This window comes from Antechinus flavipes, chromosome 4 (assembly GCF_016432865.1).
Source record: "Antechinus flavipes isolate AdamAnt ecotype Samford, QLD, Australia chromosome 4, AdamAnt_v2, whole genome shotgun sequence".
Lineage (NCBI taxonomy): Eukaryota > Metazoa > Chordata > Mammalia > Dasyuromorphia > Dasyuridae > Antechinus > Antechinus flavipes.
In genome coordinates, this window is record NC_067401.1 from 217896604 (window position 1) to 217916951 (window position 20348).

A 20348-nucleotide genomic window follows, 5' to 3' on the forward strand; every position below is an offset into this window, starting at 1 on the left:
CCATATGGTGTCCATATTAGTTAATTAGTATCACCTAACTACCCTTAATGCCCTATGAGAAATAGAATAAAAGACATCATTGAGCACATGTACATCTGAAAAAGGAGATATCCCAATTATGGGATGAGAATAAAAGACAACAAATGGACAACCTAAGATACCAAAATAACCAGAAGAAGTCCTTTAGAATGTTAGATAGATTCTCTATGGAGAATATATGGGAAAATACAAATAAGAATAGCACACAATAAGAAAAAAGCTAGCATTTACATAGCACTTAGAGATCTGCAAAGTACTTTAAAAATATTATGAAATTTTATCCTCCTAACAACACTGAAATCTAATCTTCCCATTTTTACAGATGAGGAAATTGAGGCAAACAGCAGTCATATGGACTGGCCCAAATTTATGGTTACTAAATGTCTGAGGCTGGATTTGAACTCAGACCATCTTGGTTCTGTTCCTGCCTGTAGCTAGCTATCTAACCACAGTGCCTCTAAAAAAAAGCAAGGTGAAATTTCTATCAGTGCTAGTAGAGGGCGTATGTAACCACAGTGATGAAGGCACAGATCCCAAGTAACAAAATTGATGATCTAACTTAGCTCATTCTTTCAGATTGGGGGTGGGGAGAGAAGGGTACAGAAATGGCATGCACCCTTAGTCTAGAGTATAGGAACCCTCCCAAGATGACCTTTATACATTCCAAAATATCTCCATTTGGGGTATGGATATCTGGCCACAATCTAAGTGGACTACAGTGTCAAGCAAGACTGATTTGTTGGAAAAATTCACCCTTCTTTAAGGGCTGCATTTGTCATTGCTAATACAGAGAAGTGCTAACACAGATTTGCTCCTCTGAAAAAGGATATAGCAGAGGACATTCCCCCTTGTGATGGGACAGCTGAAGAGGTATAATTTAACAACTCTCAGAGGCCCCGTCACCGTGGTGATTGAGGTGGACAGGAGGTATGGAAATGGCCAAGTCCTGTAAAGGACACAAACAGGTGGGAGTTTGTGCTGGGGGGTGGGCTGAGGGCCGGGGGATACAAAAGGGAGGCGGCCAGCCTTTTGGGGGCATAGACCAGGAGATGGGAGGGTGAGACAGAACCCTTGGGACAGGCATCCCTGAGAGTTTTGAAGCCAGGAGCAGAGAGAAGAGATAGGAGGTAGAGAAACAGTTAGATGAAAGCTAGAGAGAAAGAAAGAAGGAAAATTTATTGGAGGAGAAAATTTAGGAGAGCTATTCAGTAGACAGCAATAAACTAGTATACATAGGTAAAGAAATAGTTGATAGAAAATCAAGGTGATTTGTCAGTATAAGACTAGTAAGATAATGACTGAAATGAGAAAGGCTGGGGAAGAGGGAAAGTAGAGGGGGAAAAGAACAGAGAGATGACAAATCACAGTTATACAGCTAATACTCAAACTATCTTGGGTAAAAGATAAATAAGTATGGTTGCCATAAATCTTAATCCTTAGAAAAAAAATATCAGATGGGGCAGCCAAAAAAAACAAAAAATCCAAAACATTCTGCTTTTCTGGGAGATCAGAACGTCAGATAGACTGAGGCAGGCAAGGAAATCTAAGGAGTAACTACCAAAGTCAAAATGGGAGGGGGGGCCCGGAATGTAGGAGATGGAAAAGGTGAGAAATAGGAGGGGGAAAACCCAAAGGAGAAACTGGCCCAGAAACCTTTTTAACTTTCTGCAAGAATCTTCAAGGCCCCCAAACTAGGCCAATCCGCTGACTGACATTTCTGAGCTCACCAGCTGCCGTTTCCTTGAGAGAATTCTGACGGGAAGGCAGCAGAATCCAAGCCAACACAGCCAGCTCAGAAAAAAATAAATAAATAACCTCCCCTCCCCGAAAATCACAACTCAGACACCACCATGGGGGTCTGAGCCCTTCCAAGGGGAAAATGCGCAGAGAGAAAGAAGATCCCGGCAACTTCTTCCCAGGTAATTTCTTGAGTTTTTCCCATACGCTCTTCTCTCCTCTAATTATCCTCTAGCAATTCTTTTCTTGCCCATCTGTCTTTCTTTCCTTTTGTTTCCTTTCCTTTTTTTGGTTTTGTTTTGTTTTTCTAAACTTGAGATGATCTGTTATTCTCATCTGACACCAGAGAATCCATGTCTATATTAGCAGGTGAAACACTATGTACTCAATTTTTCTCATAAGGAAAGGGGAAGGAAGGGAAAGTGAGATTGCTGACTTAGTCAAAAGTACTTACTATGATTAGGATGACTTGGCTGAGGCAAGGTCCCCCTTTCAGAGATGGAAAAGGGAAATGAACTAGGGAAACCACTTTGGCCCCATGACAACAATGGGTGCAAATGCGTTAGTTGTTTGTGACAAAATGGAAAAGTTTCAAAGAGTTTAGGGGATGGGAGGAGGGAGAGACTGCTAGCTATAAGGAATAAGGGGAGGTACCTTTAAACTGAATTGAGAATTGAGGGGGGAAGAGATTTGTAGTGGTAATGACCCTGAGTCCCTGGAGATTTAGTCTATTTATTTTTCCTGAGTTTTTCAGGAGGAACTTGGAATGGGATGGGATGAGGGCTGTGCAGTTAAAAGATGTGAAATTATTTTATTTTTCTATAAAGTTGTAAAAAACTTCTTTCAAAAATCTGTCTCATCAGAAAATTTACAACTTCCATGATACTCAAAGGAAGCAAGGTGTCATGGAAATAGGGCCAACTCAAGTCAAGAAAAACATTTCATCTCTGGCATAAACTAGGAGAATGTGGAGACCAACGGTAAATCCCATAACATCTCCATTTGTAGGAGTTACCACATCAGAATTTTCCAATGAGTCTAGAGCAAAAAACAAAAAAGTGGCTTATGTATATAAAGTAGCATTCACTATTGTAGAAAGAAGTTGTTGTTATTTGTTCTTTGTTCTCAAAGAGGACCTCCACATCAGGGAAGGGGATGCCATGACAGGCAAGTGAACTGGATTTGAGTGAGAGAGGCTGTGCAAGGTCACCTGCCTCACTTTCCCCTCCAGAGCCATCTGAATCCAGTGGCCAAATATAGGTCAAGATGATTGGAGATGGCCCTCCATGAAATAGGAGACTTTGGCCTTTTTAAGCTAAGGTCTTCAAAAGGTCTCAGTTTGACTAAGGCTGTATCCATTTAGTAATTAAGGTTAGGTAACAACTGAGTCAAAGAAACTCTTTCACTTAGTCCAAAACCAAATCTAGATAAATAAATGAATCTAAAAGGGGAATACCCTCAGGGTTTCTGTCCAAAGCAGAAATGACTGCTTTTTACATTTAATCTGAGTCAATCAGGACCCAAACATTGATCAAATGGGGCTTGGTCTAGGACATATTGGTGGCCAATTAGAAGCATATTGATTTTGGTTTAAAGCTGGTCCTTAAAAAAAAAAAAGAAATCTAGTAAGTATAAGGATAGAAAAGGAGACAAGGCCCTCTCTTTAACAAAGATGTAGAAAATGGAGCTTACATAGCTTGTGTTATGTCATTTCTATAAAATAAAGAAAAAGTAAAGACTGAAAAATAGAGAATTGCCCCGAATACCAAAAAGTTATATACTTTGCCAAGGGTCACACAGTCCACATGTGTCAAACTCATGATCTTCCTGACTCCAAGGCTGGCTTTCTACTATAGCAGACTACCCCAAATTTTATATTAAATATGGAAAAGGACCCTACCTGACTGGGACCAAGATACCCCGTGTTTAGGTTCAAGAGTACTTGTGACATAGTATGTAACCTGTCTTGTCCTTTGAACATTATAGGATAAAACTTGAAAGGTATACTATCTCATTCTTCAAGGGGTCAAAGTATTTAACATTTGATGTGTCACCTGTTGTTTAAAATGTTTAATTGTCAATGGGAGCAGGGAAGGTAAAGGATATAAAAATGTCTTAAATGACAGTGAAGACTAATATTATCCCCATTTAACAGAGAAACTAAGGGAAGATGGAGTGAATTTTTCTAAGATCAGTGTTGGTTATATAGCTGAGACTGAAATAAAATTTTTCTGACTCTCAGTGAGAAACTTGTTCTCTTGGACAAGACACAATCATTATTTTTTAGTTATTTGAATCATAGAATAGAGCTGAAATATTAAGGGCCATCTGCTCTAATCCCTTCATTTTAAATGGAAAATCGAGGCCCTGGGAGGTTGTGACTTATTCAAGGTCAAAGGCAGCATTCGAATCCAAACTCTCTGACTTCAAAACCAATGTTCTTTCTATTCTGCCCCACTGCCTCTGCTGACATTAGGGAATGGGGAGGAAGATAAAAAGAGGAGATACAAAATTATGACACATTAAAAGCTATAGTTTTGGAAAAGTCAGTATAATTCTGCTAAAAAGACACTTTCTCAGTGTTTCTGATAAGATAATATGAATCAGCAAAGCTATCATCTTTTTATATACTCTAAAGAAAAACACGACCTCAGTTTACTTCTCTCCTATACTTTGGCTTTGTGGGGAAAAAAAAGTAGTCAAAGAATCTATCCCTAAAGATACATGATGTCTAGGAGCCCAAATACTCAGGATTCTCTTCATCCATTGTTGGATTTATACATCTCTGCTGGGTATATTGCTCTACTGTTTGTATCATTATTGGCAGAATGACCCATAGCTCCCTCTTAGATATAGTGCAACCTCCCCTGCTTCCCTGTGATTTTTATTCCTTTTTCCTGCTCCCTTCTTATCCCTCCCACCCTCCACTTCTAGGAATATCAAAATATCAGTGCCAGGACTGCCCCTGCAAATTCTAAAAATAAGAATTATCTCATGGGTAACATGAGTTTGGAGAAGCGTGACTCCCTGAACCAAGGACTGGCAGGCCTCAGTTCTCTCTCCAGATGCATTTTTTTTCTGGGATGAGTGATTCTAGTTTTATAGAGTTGAGAAGATTGGGGAAAGGGGGACAGAGACAGACACAAATTCAATTTGGAGTCAGAGACTCCAGGTTCGAATCCCACTTCTGCCATTCATGCATGTGTGGCTTGAGTTGGAACAAATCCTTGAGTCCCTGATTCACTGGGTCTCAGTAAACTCATATATAAAATAAAAGGATTAGAGTAAATGGTTTCTCTGATCTCTTTTTATTCCATATCTATATTGGTTTAATTACTAGCTGGGAAGCAATTGACATTTACCTGTAAGTAGAGGGGATATATCTCCTACAGATTTGTTTAATATTAATAGAAATTCTCTCTTCCTTCCCTTCAACTACTATTTTCTAGTCCACCTTTTATATCAAAATATTTCCATTCAATAATCTCTTCTTTTTCATCCAATCTAAATTCCTAAAATCAGCATATTAGAAGTGAAAGTCACTGTAGTGATCCTCTACTTATAGAGGATCACAGAGATTTGAAATTGGAAGGAATTTCAGAAGCAATCTAGTCCAATCTCTTTATTTTTTAAAAACATAGAAACTGAAACCCAGAATATACCAGAAAATACCTGAGCTCATAAGCATAGTAAGTGGTAGAAGTTGGTTTTGATCCCTAGAATCAGTTCTCCTTCTATAGTACCATTTAGCCCAACCTTGCTACATTGCAGGTAAACTGAGATCAAAGGAGTTAGATTATTTGTCTAAGGTCACATAAGGAATCATCATTAGGATCAGGACTACAATTGCCAAGTCTAATTCCAATCCAGGGCCCTTCTGTTAATACCTTAAAAATAAGTGATTCCTTTCTGATTTTCCCATGATTAGTTTTTCCAGATTATTCTAATTTGACTTTGTTCTCCCCAATCCTGGAGAGCCTCATTTAAATCAGGGATGTTCTGCAGCTCCCTAATAAATACCCACCCCACCTATAACCTTCTTGAGCTGAGAAGCAGGTGCAGGATGAAGGGTGATGACAGATATCACCACCCCATATCACTTCTAACAAAGATGATGCACTGCATGTTTGGCAGGACAGTGGCTTCCACCAGTTGCTTAAGGATTGCCCTATCTTAAAATGTCCAAGAACACTTTTTAAAAAAGAAGTGGGAGGAGAAAGATTCACATTCATTGACTCTCAAATAGCAGCACTTTCTGGCTGAGCTTCAGGAAAAATATGATCACCTACCAAAATGATGCTGTCCTCTGGATAACTTTGAAGGGAGAACATAGAAATCCAAGTCACTTCCTTCAATAAGTGCTGTAATGGGTCGGCTGATTTTAGGACTAATAGATTTTACTGCAATAAACTCTGGCAAGGTTTTTGTTCTTTGGAAGACCACCAAAAGGGCCAGCAATAAAGATGCTAATGCCTCATCTCATTAGCCTTAGCAAAGACATGTAGCCTTCATAACAAGAGTTTACATATCAACTATGTATCACAGAGGACAGAATGCTGAACCTGAAGCCAGAAAAACCTGAATTCAAATTCAGCCTCAGTCACTTACTATTTGTGTGATCCTGGACCAATTATTTAACTTCTCTTGTCTACCTGTAAAATAGGGATAATAATAGCACCTGCCTCCCATGGATGTTGTGAGAATAAAATGAAATAACAAAGTATATTGCAAACCTCAAAGTGATATATAAATGCAAATTACTGTTATTATGATTATGATTATCATCATCAGAGAGAGAATGGCCAAGTCCTAATTACAACTGAAAATAAGCAGCTCAGATGATTTTCTAAGTCACTTCAGGAAGTTTTCAAAAATTTTGGAATCTAATATGTGACTAAAAGATGGCTATGTATGATAAGGAAAATGGAAAGTAAACAGTATTTCTTTTTCTTTTTTTCCCCTGAGGTAATTGGGGTTAAATGACTTGCCCAGGGTCACACAGCTAGGGAGTATTAAGTGTCTGAGGCTGGATTTCAACAGTCTTCCTGATTTCAGAGCCAGTACTCTATCCACTGTGCCATCTAGCTGTCCCTAAAGAGTATTTCATTGGAAATTCAGAAAAAGAATTTTAATAACTCTAAATCTAGAAAGGCTAAGCATCTTTGCATACATATTTAAACCTAAGACCTCTGACTTCAAAAAGAGGATATTTTCTACTGCACCATAATGTCCTTTCTATATTATTTGAGAATTTAAAATAATTTCTGACCAGGGACTAGACTGAAATTTACCTTTTCTTGGCAAACATTTTCTTAAGTGATGATAAAAATTAAAAATACAAAATATATTTTCGATGGAATAAAAATACATACACTCTCTAAGAACTATTTAAATTCTTGGAAACACCCAAAATTAATTACATGAATAGTTACAAATCATTTAGTCTCAAAGCAATTTTCATACAGGAAGGTAAAAAGCATTTTTAAAGTGCCAGACACTAAACTAAACTCTTTTATAAATATCATCTTTTTTGGTCCTCAATCTCTTGAGATAGGTACTATTATTATCCCCATCTTAGAGTAAAGGAAACTGAGGGAGACAAAAGAGGTCCAGTTTGATCTGAACTCATCTTCTGGATTCCAAGGCAAGCCCTCGATTTGCTGTGTCACCTACCTGCCCCTAGTAAAAATAGTAGACAGACATGAAATGACCTGCCTACAGTCGTACAGCTAGTAAATGTCTGAAGCAACATTTGAACTCGGGCCCAGTACTCCATATAGCTTCTTTGAATGAAAATCTAGCTTCTTTGAATGAAAACTTTTACCAAAACTACTGTTGTTCAACTTTTGTACTTACAATTGCCTTAGGCATTGAGAGGTTAAAAGTGACTTGACCATTATCACACAGCTAGTATGTATCAGAGCCAGTATTTGAACCTCACTCTTCTCAAGTCTAAAACTGACTTTCTAGTTACTGTACCATGCTGCCTCTTCTTATTTTGTAAAATTTATTTTTTTATTTTTAATGATATCTTTTCTCTTGACATAATTTTTATTTCAAAATATTATTTCCCCTATTCAATGAACAATCCTTTGTAACAAAATAGAGAGGAAAAAGTTCAACAAACTAACCAACATAGCAACCAAATTTGACAATGTGTATAAATTCTTTTTTTGAATATAAAGCATGTCTTAGGAAAATGAGAAATCTAAGTTCACCTTGGAGCAACTAAATAGCAAAGTGGAAGACTCATCTTCCAGAATTCAAATCAGCCTCAGATACTTAATAGCAGTGTGATCCTAGGCAAATCACTTAATTTTATCTCAGTTTCCTCATCTATAAAATGACCTGGAGAAGGAAATGGCAAACCATTCCAGTATCTTTGTTAGAAAAACCCAAAGGAAGCCACAAAGAGTCACACACAACCACAACAACTCAAAAACAAAGTTTTGTTTGGTACAATGGTCCCTAACCCCCAGATCTATGAAGTAAAAGAGGGGAAAATTGTATCTGCTGTTATTATTTAGATATTGAATATTCTTCTCTTTTCACTGTCTTGGTTTTGAATAATATTAAATTGGTGCTCCTTATTAGCATCAAAAGAAATATCATCATGAAATTTTAAAGGCTTTCTGAACGCTGGTCAGACTTAAATCCTGGATAGACTAATCAAGCAGGGAAAGATTCTGTTTTCATTAAGGTTACAAGTGGCACTTCGAAGTGAAACAGTTCCTTTCCTCCATGCAATTCAAAACCCTTCACATATGCTATCTTTTTATCTCTTTAATCTTCAACCCCCCCACTCCCTACTAGATACTATTACAGGACTGCCATTTACAGAGAGCAGGCAAAGGATATGGGGCAGGAATAAGATGCAGAAAGGTCAAGTGATTTATCCAATATCACACAGGGAACAAGTGGCAGGTGGAGATCGTTGCATGATGGAATCACAGATTTAGAGTTAGAAGAGACCTGAAGTCATCTAGTGCAATCTTCTCATTTTACAGAGAAGGAAACAGAGGTGCAGAGAAGCTATCCCCACTCCAGTATTCTTAATAAATCTTCTAAAGCTTTTCTGAAACTTTTCAGTATCTTTGTATTATTAAAAATAATTGAGGATCTGTTCAAAGAATTTTTGTTTATGTAGGTCAAATTTATAGATATTTACCATATTAGAAATAAAAACTAATTTTGAATTTGTAGATCATCTGGAAGGGTTTCAGAGATCCTCAGTAATCTCTAGACCACACTTAGAGAACCACTAATCTAAAGCATTCCTTCTAATGAAATAGAAGGAAGAGGTAAAGTAGGAAAACATTTGTCCTCAAAATAATATGGCTCATGGTAATGAACAGTTAAGTCAATATTAGTACTGTCCACCATGTACAATTTCCATTTGCAAAACTTTCATTTAGTAATTGCCTTTTGGACCCAGCCCAATTTCATCTGTCCCTTTTTCTAATCTATTTTATTAGCATGTGCCCCTTAGCTTAGAGGATATGGGAGAGAGGGATTTGATTCAGGCACAAAATTGTGACTAGTGGTCAAATCTTCTATTTTGATAAGTACCTTTTTCCCTTGGGATCCAAAATCCTTTGCACATTTTAAAGAAAATTAATTCTGCTATGTTGTTGGCTCATTTACACTTGAATTATCCTTTTACTGATTACTAAAAATCACATAATGTTTCAGGGGTTTTTAAGTTTTTAAAAAATCTTTTGATCAGAAGAATTTATCATTCTCCCCAAAGGTAAAATCTAGGCTTTGGGAAAGGGGAGGAGGAGATGGCATAGTCTGTCTAGTGTTAAGCACAATTCTTTGGGGTCCAGAATCTGTAGAGCTTGTATTGATTTTGTATGTATTTTGATCTTAGGTGAGCATATTGCTTTCTAGTCACTCACAAATTTTAAGTGACTCCTAGATATAAATCTTTTATTCTTTCCTTATGGTATGACATCCAAACCTTCCTTGTTCTGGAAGGCTGATATTTAAGACACACATTGAAGTTACTACCCTTGATGAACATTGATTGATTCAATTTCTAGATAGGTAGCCTTTAAATAAATATTTGTTGGCTGATTAAGAGATATTGTATTTGTGGGGCTCTGTGGGTGTCACAGGATATGTCACCAAACACTACCCCCCCCCCTTCTATACACCCTGTGGGGTAAATAGGTAGTGCATTGGATATAGAGTTTCAGGTCTGAAGGCAGGAAAACCTGAGTTCAAATCTAGACTCAGACACTTATGAACTATGGGACCAAGTCATTGGTCAAGCAAGTCATTCAACCTTTGTCTGCCTCAGTTTCCTCATATGTAAATGAGAATAATAAAAGTATCTACCTCCCAAAATTGTTGTGAGAATAAAATGAGATAATATGGATAAAGCAATTTGCAATCCTAATGCACTATATAAATGCTAGCTATTGTTATTGTTATGGGCAAGGGAAAGATTTCTAGACCTCAGGCTTTCTCCATAAAATGAGTGTATTGGTTTCTAAGGTCCTTTCGAGTGTTTAAATAAGCTTATACATCCAAAGCATTTTATAACCATTTGAAGTTAATTTAGGTTTTCCCCAAACCAAGAAAAACATTAAAAAATGTTGACTGTAATACTTTTCTGGAAGATTCCTAAAGTCAAACAGAAGAGCATGGAGCTTGTAATACCAGGACTTTTCCCCTCTACATTCCTAAGAGGTCAACATGAGCATGTCCCTATTCAGCATTCCTGGCAGGTCATTATGAGCATGCATGGCTCCTACTTATCCAATATTCTTGGCAGACCATTATGCATGGCTCCCACCTACCCAGCATTCCTGGAAGGCTCTTATAAGCATTTGTGGATCCTACTTATTCACCATTCTTAGCAATCCAATATAAGTTTGTATGGTTCCTGTCTATCCAGAATTCCTGGAAGGAGGCCATCAGGAACATGAATGGCTCCTACCTAACTAGTACAAAGCAGCCAAAAATTGATCATCTCTATAGAACACAAAAGATATAGAACCTTATGCCCACTTTGCTTACACTCAGAAGTCTTCCCTCCCTATATTTCCCAAAATCTTTCTCCAATCTGATGGGTCAGGCAATCAAGGCAGATCATTTACTTGCAAAAAAAAAATATTTAATTAGCTACCATGCTCAATGCTGTGGACAGATAGCAAACCAAAAAGTTTCATTTAGATTGCAGTTTTCTCTCTCAGAATTTCCTGGCAGAATGCCAGATTCTTCTCTCCATAGCCAAGGGTTGCCCTTCCAGACTCCCAAGAGGCTCAACAGCTGCCAACATCCTTTGCTTTTCCCTGATTTAGTCATCACAAATGGGCTTGGCTATGGGGAAGGGCGGAGGGGAAGGAAGAGAAATGAGTAAGGGGGAAAGTAATAGGAGAAAAGAAATGCCTTCACTAAATAACTGTGCTTGAAATACCTCTCAGTGACTACTGCATTCTATAGTAGGCACTAGGAATGATTCTGTATTATATGTGGCACCTGGTCATTTGCGAGATATGAATTCTTCTAATTCATTTTCTTTCCATTTTTCTTTCATAAGGAACAACTTATGTTGCCAAAAACATTTATCAACCTAAATAAAATAGCTACAGCAGATAAAATCTATTGTAAGTTTGTTCATAGATTAGTGATTGATTTTTTAAGAAAACAGTTAAAATAGATTTTTAAAAAACAGTTTAAAAAGCTTGAGCCTGACATGTTTTCTAAAGCAATATAAAAGAAGTATGAAGTATATCCTCATTTTCCTCCTCATCCTCTTTCTAATCTTAGCTATTTTAACTATTTTGCTATAATTTTTAACTTTAACTCTGGATATTAAATCCAAGAAACTTCTTTAGGAGTAAACATGAATAAGATCATAATTCTAGAGTTGGAAGAAAATCCTGATCTATCTAGTCCAATTCTCTTATTTTACAGGTGAAAAAAAGTGAGGCCAGACAATTTATCCATGGCCATACAGGTAGTAGGAGCAGCTAGCCAGAGTACCAGACTTGGAGTCAGGAAGATACCTTTTCCAGCATTCAAATCTGACTGGACATGTCACTTAACCTAGTTTGTTTCAGTTTCTTTATTTGTAAGATGGTTCAAGAAGAAAATGGCAAACCACTCCAATATCTCTGCCAAGAAAACCCCAAATGAGGTCACGAAGAATGAGAAACAACCAAAAATTTAAAAAATGAACAACAGCATACAGGTAGTAAGAAACAGAGGCAAAATTTGAATCCAAATCCTCAACTCTAAAATATTCTATCCACTAAACTATGCTACTTTCCCCTTTTTAAGTCCAGAATATAATGATTCAGATTCAAGGATGAATAACTGTGTGACATTAGGCAAATTACAATGGTTTTATGATTCACTTCTTTATTTATCAAGTAGAAATACTAATACCTTACTTACCTAAAGTCTGGTGGCTTTACTTGAGAAATTTTTAAACACATATGTATAACTAAGTTCCAAATTAAAGCCAGAAGGGGAATCCCCATTTCCCAATTTGTGTTCAACATCTTGCTTTCAAGTATATTAGCATGCAATCCAAGGGAAATCCTCATAAAATTAATTGGTCATTATTTTGAGGACTTTAATCTTGATTACTATTAATTATATGTTTATCAATAAGGAGAAAAGTGAATATTACTTAATATCAAAGTATTATTTATATATCTATTTATATTAAAAATTATACTGGATAAATTTTAACTTTTTAGTCAAAAATTTCTAAATGCTTGACAGGATTTCATTGCCCTTTAAGCAATATTTCCAGGTATAGATTGGTACATTCCCAGATCTAGTCAAGGGAAAATAATATCCTATTAAATTAACTAATTTACCTTCAATCACATTGTCATTATTGGTCAGTTGTTTTTCCATTCGTGTCCAGCTTTTCATGACTCTATTTGGAGTTTTCTTGGCAGAGATTCTGGAGTGGTTTGCCATTTCCTTTTCCAGCTCATTTTACAGATGAGGAAATTGAAGCAAACGGTTAAATGACTAGCCTAGAGTCCCACAGTTGATGAATATCTGAGGTCAGATTTGAATTCAGGAAGCGTTTCCTGACTCCAAGTTTTGAATTCTATATTCACTGTGCCACACAACTGTCCAGTCACGTAGAAAATGATCTTCAGTTTCCTTATTGGTAGGAAGGAGATGAATTTTAAGCTTTCATCTAGGTATTAATCTCATGATCTTTTGGTCTTATGGGAAAATGAAAAAGCAGATGTATTTAATAATGGTAATAAGGCATTTCAATGTAACTATAGCCTTACTGGCACTGGTAGTTGAAGGCATGTATGGCAAATTAAGGTGTAACTACATTCCCAGCATTTCAAAGAAACACATGAGCTTTTAATCCTGCAAATCTATATTCAATTCAATCCAACAAGCATTTTATTATATGTATGTATGAGGCATCAGGTTGGATTCTAGGTATATAAAGAGAAGAACCAAATGGTCTGGTCAAGAAAAATATATTTTACATTATGTTTATGAGGACAGGAAGTATCTTAGCTGAATTTTGTTTCACTCTTAACCCCTAACGCAGTGTTCTGCACATAGTAGGAACAATGAACAAATGAAGGAATAAATGGCGTATCCTATAACAAGAAATAAGGAATTAAAATTAGATCCTAAATTCTTGTCATTTATGAGCTTATTTTCTTAATTTTGCAGGGTCTCGGTTATGTCTTCTCATTGATGAAATGAAGATAGACTGCCTCACAAAGGTATCTTGAAAGTGATCAGTATCTATATTATGGGCCAACAGATGCTTCATGAAACAGTAAAATATATATATATGTGTGAATAATGAAAATTAACTGTAAGAATTAGCTGCCGTCTGAAAATTCTTAAAATAGACCAAGTGAAAGGAGCATGGTGGAAAAATAACTGGCCTGGAAGCCAGGAAGAACACTGGGAAAATCTTTTTTTATCTAACCTCTCAATAGCTAGGCAATTCTCTCTAACATTACAATTTTATATTAGCCTACACAGGTAGAAGTTTCTTTACCTGGGAATTATCTATTCCATTAAATGGCAGATCAAACTCCTATTTCTCTTCAGGACCAGTCTTCTGAAAATGTTTAAAGTAGAGCTTCACCTTCATACCATAAATGATTCTTAAAACTCAAGAAGTTCTGGTTTCAAATCTTAGCTTTTTCATTTACTAATTTGTTGACTTTGGGCAAATGAATTCCCTTCTCTGGTGCTGTTTGTTTATTTACAAAATGAAAGGAAAGGACTAAAAAGGTACTTCTAAAAACAGTGGAACATATGCAGAATGTCTGATCTTTCCAAATTCCTGGAACTTTAATAGCCTATGTAGTCCTTATAGAAAAGAAATAAGCCTCTAGAAATAGAATTAGGGCCAACAATCTTTTAGCAATAGACTTATTTTGGCCATGGGGAAAGAAAGGGGACTTTCCTGACAGTCTTAAAATTACAGAGTATACATTTGTCACCCTGATTCCATTTCTTCCTTTCAAATGCCAGTGAGTCAATAACCTAGATAAAGCCATCAACAGGTGTCGAAGGCCATATATGGAGTAGAACTGATTCTACTAAATATATTGAAGGTTAAACACACTGTAGAGAAAAGAATAGTGAATTAAAAATCAAAAGTTCCGAGTTCTAGTTTTAACACTATTACTACTTTATTTCTCCTGAAATTTCTGTAAAAATTTGTGGTTGTGTGACTCTTCATGATTCCATGTGGGGTTTTCTTGGCAAAGATACCAGAGTGGTTAGCCAATTCATTCTCCATCTGAGGAAATTGAGGCAAACAGGGTTAAGTGGCTTGCCTAAGGTCACACAGCTAATGGATATCTAAGGCTACATTTGAACTCAGATCTCCTGGCTCCAAGTGGAATACTCTATCTACTGTACCAACTAGCTTTACTTTCTATAAAGCAGGAGTTAATTTCTATCTTAGGTTTGCAGGCATGCTGACAGGATCTACAACAAAACATAAAACACTATGAATTCCCTAGAGGTAAGGGATCTTCATTCTCAAGGTATTGATTTTTTTAAGGCTTATGCTTAATAAATATCTGATGATGTATAGTACTGTTCTAGATGCTACAAGTTCTAGAAAAGGCATAACTTAAGGTTACTATGTGGGAGTTTACTGTCTCACAAAGAAATTCATGAAAAATTTAAGTAAATAATATGAAGCAGATAAAGGCAGTCGGATGCAATAATCAATAATAGCAATAACAATAGGTCAGATATATATAGCACTTAACAGTTTGCAAAGTATTCTATCTCACATAATCCTTACAACTCTATGAGATAAGTACTATTATTTTCCCCATTTTACAGATGAGAAAGCTGAGCTCCAGAGAAGTTAAAATGATTTACTGAGAGCCACATGGCTAGTTGTTGTCTGAGGCCAAATTTAATGTGAGGTCTTCCTAACTTTAAAATTGAATATGCTTCATCCATAATTGACCACTTACTCTCAAATAGCTCTGTGAATCTGCTCAAGTCATTTAACCCTGCTTGCCTCAGTTTCCTCAAATGTAAAATAAGATGGAGAAGGAAATGGCAAACAAGTCCAGTATCTTTTACCAAATGGGGTCACAGAGTTAGACATAATTAATCCACTAAACAATGCATTTCTTGTGGAATTCAGAATTTTGCTTAACTTCTTTTCCTTGAAACATAACTTATCTTCTACTAAGTCAAGGTTCCAATCTATTTGAAAAGAGTTTCCACATTGTTAGCTGTCCATTTTGACACAAGAAAAAAATCATAGGACTTTCCTTCCCATAACTCCATAATATAAGGCAAAAAAATGTGGTGAAATACTCATGAAATTCAGAGCTATGAAGGATGAGTAGAGATTAGGGGTGAGGAGAGATGTCATTTCACAGAGAGAGACTGCTTTCTGAGGCAACATGCTTCTTTATATCCCCATATGAATTATGCTGCTATGGAATGTAAGGAAGTGTGTGGTTTCGGGAAGTTTACCTTCTGATAGGTCCAATGCATAATTTCTATGCTAATTAGGTAAATGATTGATAAGAAATTGTGGTCAAGTAGGTGTCTCATCAGAAAAACAGACTATTTAAATTCTTCCACATTTTGTTCTTCTCTTCATCAGTCTTAGTTTCTTTTCAGAGTCTTAAGACAATAAATTCAAAACAAAGTGACATCAAAGATCAGCTTCTACAATTCATCTATTTTTCATTTGAAAAAACAGATTCAATGACTTGCTAATATAAGTAACAGACTGGGGACTACCAAGTATCCTGGTTCCCCACCTAGAATTGGATAACATTGGTAAACTCTTCAAGAAAGGGGGTTATATCACTTTTAAATGTGCATTCCCACAATCCAACATGATTCCTGCTTAGTAAGGATTTGCTGATTGACTGGAAATCTGAAAGGACTCTTAGAAAAAGTCTGATGATTTTGTCTTATATCAGCCTGAAGAACTACTGATGTAGAAACTTCTTCCAAACAGATTGGAACTTCAAATTTTAGCCACATTAAATGAAACTTACTTAGAGTCTCACAAGTAATTTATTGTTGTTTTGACTTTTTCTGACCCCATTTGAAGTTTTCTTGGCAAAGATATTAAAATAATTTACTATTCCCTTCTCCAACTCATTTTATAGATGAGAAAACTGAGGCAAACAGGGTTAAATGATTTAACCAGAATCACACAGATCTGGAAACAGATCTTCCTGACTCCAGGCCTGGAGCTCTATGCACTGCACCAATTAGTCAAAAGCAGTTACTATTTAGAAAACATCTAATGAAATCCCATTTTAAATATGAGAAAACTAAGGCTGAGAATAGCTAAATTTTTGACTTAGGATCATAGAGCTAGAAGGAAAAGCAGAGGCCATCTAGTCCACCTCTTTCACTTTACAGGTGAGGAAACTGAGACCCAGAAATATTAAATGACTTGTAAAAATCAAAAAGAGAGTAATAGAAGCAAGATTTGAACGCGGGTCCTCTGATGTCCATGTAAGCATTCGTACTATTGCACTAAGTCATACAGGTAATAATTAAGTAGCAGCACCAAGTCTTCAGACCTCCAAAGATATTGTTCCTTCTACTACACTACTAAGAAAAGAAGGATGTGAGGAGGGCTACTTTAGTTACTATATAGTTCCATCTTTCCATGTAAGTATTTATTTTGTGATGTTAAGTCTGATGTATTAACCTAAAAGCTCAAGATCTCTTGTGGATGGTGACACACAGAAGGCAAAATGTCCCAAATCTTGCATAAAATACACAAATGCTTTATCCCAAAACTTTATCCTTCTGAGAATTCTTTCACATGTATCATCTCATTTGATCTTCATAACAAATTTATATTTGTCTGTACACATATGCAAGAGGATTAGAGAGACTTAGAAAGAGAAAAAAAGGGGTGTATAAAAAGAGGAACAACCTTTGCTTTCAAGGATCTTATACTCCTGTGGGAGAAGACAATACCTAAAGGAGAGCTGGAAAGTAGTGCTAGAGAGAGAGGTCTAGTTTCTGTAGTGCAAATAGATTGGTGTCCATGGAAGGTAAATAACCCAGAAGAAGCATGGAGGGCTTGGTTTTACTCAGGATGAAGGAACAGCTTGCTTTTCTGAGCCCAAGGTATTTCCAGGCCAGAGGAGAAGAAGTATTCAGAATGAAGGCAGCCAGGTGTTTAAATGACCAGGTAGACAGTTGTTATCATCCCTATTTAAAAGACACAGAAAGCGAGGAAGAATAAGTAGATTAAGTCACTTGTTCAATGCAACATAAATCAGTGGCAGTGGTGGGAGTTCTGCTCACTATATCACACTGCCTCCCAATATGGTTGGCACACAAATAAGAATGCCCGATGAGTGTTACCCTGATTGATTATCCTGTGGGAACAGTTCTGATTTCCTTTAGTCATCATTTATCAACTGGAAACAATTCCATTCTGTCTGTGTGCAGGGACATACTCACATATTCCCCTTGGTTCACCCTTTGGGCATCTCAGCACAGAGGACCTATAGGCTTTGACTCATCTATGAGTAGTAATTGCATATTTAGTATTTCAAGAGCACTAAGCATGAGTAGGGAAAAGCCAGAGCTCAGTGTACAACTGAGAGCCATCTGGCAGCAGGAGACTCTCCTAGCAGATGTTTTTTCTCAAATCTAATGTACTCAATGCCACATACACTCTATCTAGTAGCAAGTATGTAAAGAGCACAAGAGGCTCTCCCTTTGCCTCATCTGAAGCCCTTTCTTTTATAATAGAACAGATTAGGTTAAATACTCCAAATATGTGTGAATATTTGATCTGAGAATCAATGGAAATTTTTCCTTATGTTTAGGAAGGAAAGTGGGAATAGAAAACCAGAAAACCTATACAAGGAATTGCTAATTAAATCAATTACAGTGGGGAGAAAAAAAAGTCATCAGAGTTTAGCCAATGGGTGGGTAGATGTACAAATGGGAAAAAGAAGAAAATGAAAAGGCAGAGTGGGAGATGGTGCAGGAGAAACTCACAAAGGAAAGAGAAAGGGAAGAAACAGAAAAAGAAAGAGGGAGAGACAGAGACAAATAAAGAGGAAAGAAACTATAGATGATGCATATTACATTGTGAATAATGGGAAGGAATAGAGTGAGAGGGGCTGAGATTTAATACAGCATCACAGTTATAGTATCACAGAATTTTAGAGTCAGAAAGGACTACTGCCTATTACTTCAACTCTCAGAACCCCTTCTATAAAACACTTAGCAAGGGGTTAATTGACCTTTGTTTGAAAATCTCACTTCTTTCTAAGACAGTCTACTCCATTTTTGGATAAAGTAAGTTGAATCAATTCCTATGATATCAGAACCATAATAATAGTATCCAGAATTGGTGTATATCCTCCCTACCTAGGGGGAATAAGCATAGAACATCTCACAGCCTTAATGTGACATAGTAGATTCCTTAGGACTTGTATTCAAGTTTTACCACTGACACATACTGGCTAAATGGTCACTTTTCAGTACCTCCAAGCAAGCGTCTAGAAGTTATAGATAAGTTGCCAATCTAGAAATATAAAGAAATATTTCAGGGGCAGCTAGTTGGTGCAGTGGATAAAATACTAGCACTGAAGTTAGGAAGACCTGAATTCAAATATGGCCTCAGCTACTTAATACTTCCTAGCTATGTGACCCAAGACAAGTCACTTAACCTCAATTCTCTCAGCAAATATATATATATATACATATATATATTTCACTGAGATGTCCCCGAGATGATAATAATCATTCTGGAAACTCTTCCAAAAATATCCCATAGTCTCTCAGGAAAAATGTATTGCTAATAATTTAAAAAGACCTTCCCATAATCTTCTTTTTGAGTTAATGTTTTATAAGAATTTCTAAAGACCAGGATTAATATAACAAATAAAAAGGCACTTGGAGGGAAGGAAGAGGTAAAAATTGATGTTATGCAAGTAGAAGAGGGACTGTCACCCTCCAGAGATCATTCTAAAGGGTAAATAAAGCAGGTTTTAAGCAAATAGTCACAACTTTAGTATATGTCTTAGGAAATTTCTTTTTAAAAATAGCTTCATAACTAGTCATTGTCCTTTCTTTTCTGTATTTCTTGTGCCTTAGTCCTTCAAATAAAAGGAGCAGATAATGAGTTGCCACTGATGGACAATGGCATCCATTTTCTCATTGGCAATCATCCCATTTCCAAAGATAGGATCCCAGGATCACTGATTGGAATTAGAATGGAAATCAGAGCCCATCTAATACACACCTTTATTTGACAGATAAACAAAATCCCAAAGTAGTTAAGTGACTTCTCCAATGTTACACAGGTGGCAAATGGTAACTTAGGTCATAGATTTAAAAGGAAACTCAGATGAACCCCTTCATTTTACAGATGAGGAAACCTGAGGCCCAAGGTTGTTATATGGCTTGCACAAAGACATATAGTAGTAAATATCAGTGGTGGTATTTGAACCAGATCCTGTGGTTAGAGTCACTGTTTTTTCCACTACATCATACAAAGGCTTTCCTCTTTGTCCCCTGCATAGTTGATCTGAGTGGGTTATCTGATAACTGTCTTCAAGCAAAATTATAATGAGGTAAGGAAGATCAGAGTTTTTCTCATTTCCTGACATAAAAGCAATGATTTTCAAACTTGGCCAGCAACAATGATTTAACTTGGAAGCTATGGAAAGGTTTACTTCTTCCTTCAGATGGCTGTACCTCAGATTGCCAAAAGATGATTTCAAGACACTTTTTGGTTGCTTGCCCTAGGTACCAACATTGTTCTTCAAGTAATTAAAGGGCTAGCATGTTGAAGAGACATGTCTTGTTTTAACTGCAGATGGAAAAAAGAGAAAGAGTAGGCAAAGATATAACTTTATATCTTATAGGTTTGATGTTAAGGATAGGCTTTCTGACAATTGGGGTCATCTCAGACTGGAATCTGCTGCCTGAATAAGCAATAGTTTCCCCTTCCCTGGAAGTCTCCAAGCAAAGGCTGACAGATCACTTGTCAGGATTTGGTGAGGGGATTCTTGTTCAGGTATATGCGGGAAAAGGTGTTCTCCAAAATTCCCCCTACCTCTGAGAGT

The 20348-nt window shown here is 36.6% G+C and overlaps 1 long non-coding RNA gene across 1 annotated transcript in view; it reads left to right on the plus strand.

The window, feature by feature from the left end:
- Nucleotides 1–1068: 1068 nt before the first annotated feature.
- LOC127561846 (uncharacterized) overlaps nt 1069–20348 on the plus strand; it is a 40103-nt gene continuing 20823 nt past the window's right edge. The window contains exons 1-2 of the long non-coding RNA XR_007953551.1: nt 1069–1958; nt 13456–13508. This is a non-coding gene — a long non-coding RNA (uncharacterized LOC127561846). The remainder of the gene's footprint in view (nt 1959–13455; nt 13509–20348) is intronic.